At 45.7% G+C, this 1,572-nt stretch overlaps 1 non-coding gene across 1 annotated transcript; it reads right to left on the reverse strand.

Moving 5' to 3' along the window:
* Positions 1 to 1,161: 1,161 nt before the first annotated feature.
* Positions 1,162 to 1,267, reverse strand: LOC143654628 (U6 spliceosomal RNA). Its single transcript, XR_013161834.1, has one exon. It is a non-coding gene; the product is annotated as a U6 spliceosomal RNA (small nuclear RNA).
* Positions 1,268 to 1,572: the final 305 nt, after the last annotated feature.

Raw genomic sequence — 1,572 nt, forward strand, 5'->3', positions numbered from 1 at the left:
ATTTCAGAACAGGATGCCTGTTCTGTTTTTGTTTCTACACACATATGTACACATATTTGTGAAAATGCATTCATATGAATTGCCTCTCTGGAAATAGTGGCACTCATACCCAACCTGGAGACAGAGCAGCTCTTAGTGCCTTATCTATTTTTGCAGATGAAGAAACTGGCTCAGAGAGGTTAAGGAACTTAGCTCAGACTGCACAGTTGGCATGGCTGAGACCCATGCACTGCTCTCCAGTGCCACACTGCTAAGTGCGTGTCCTTTCTATTTGACCTCTTACTGTTCTAAATCAGTCTCATTCTAGGTTATTGTCTCCTCAACCTGCTCAGTGCAGTACCTTCTTACTCTGACTTCTGCTTCTCTTCCCTAGAAAGAAACTGGAGACAGGGTTTCAGGGAGGGGGGTGGAGGGGGGCTTTTCTGATAGGGCCTCCCTGCCTGGTTATAATCAGTAACACTAGATATTCAAGGGCAGTAGGCCTCACCCCTCCTTCCCACCCCAAGGCACACAATGATCCAAATTGCTTGGAGACCATGACAAAAATGCACCAGGCAGGGGCCTCCCCCAAAGCCTCTGATTTGGGGCTCAGTCTTTGTTTTAATTAGAGAAGTTGTAAATTTACAGAAAGATCATGCACAAGATACAGAGATCCTATATACCTGCCCCCATTTTTAACATTTTGCATTAATGTGGTGATTTTGTTGCACCTGACCAGAGAATATTGTTATCAGGCACTATTAGCTACAGTCCATAGTTTACATTAGGCTCAGCCTGTGCATTTTTTAGCACGTTTACCCAGGCAAGTGAAATTATGCAGCCACTTTTTAAATGTCTGAAACCAACAGTAGGCAAGTCTAATTCCTTTATGGGAAGGGTTATTGGTGCACGGTTTCCCCTTTGTTTTCCCACAGAAAGCAGTTGCATTTCATTGGTGGTGATGGTGGGGGTGGGGGTGCTGGAAAGAAAATGTGCAAACAGTGTAGAGACCCTGAGAACCACCCTCCCAGACCCCCAAGGAGGGAGAAATCCCTGAGGAAGGAGCTTGTCCCATCGGCCTCTGAAGCCAGGACAGCCACCCTCCTGTGTCCAGAGCTCTCTGCCCAGGCCTGGAGGAGGCTTTCGTGGGTTTTATTTATTTATTTATTTTATTATTATTTTTAAAATCTGGAACGCATCACGAATTTGCGTGTCATCCTTGAGCAGGGCCATGCTAATCTTCTCTATATCGTTCCAATTTTAGTATATGTGCTGCCGAAGCGAACACCTTTCTTGGGTTTTAACATCCCTACTTCTGGCCCTGAAGTTCTTGAACAGTAACTAGCATTTCTACTGAACTCTGCCATTTACAAAGCATCTTTTGGAGACATTAGTCCACCTGGCTTGCAATGAGACCCTCTGAGACAGGGATAATGGGTAACGGTCCCTGAGAAAAGTGAAACTCAGCAAGATGAAGTGAGTTGCTCAAGTCCAGCAGCCAGGAAGTTATAGACCCAAACCCAGGGTCTCTGATTCCAAATAAGGCTGAGCTCCCTCATCTGTAAGTCCCGGCGAGCAGGAAAAGGTAGGAAA

Source organism: Tamandua tetradactyla, chromosome 13, assembly GCF_023851605.1.
Source record: "Tamandua tetradactyla isolate mTamTet1 chromosome 13, mTamTet1.pri, whole genome shotgun sequence".
Classification (NCBI taxonomy): Eukaryota; Metazoa; Chordata; class Mammalia; order Pilosa; family Myrmecophagidae; genus Tamandua; species Tamandua tetradactyla.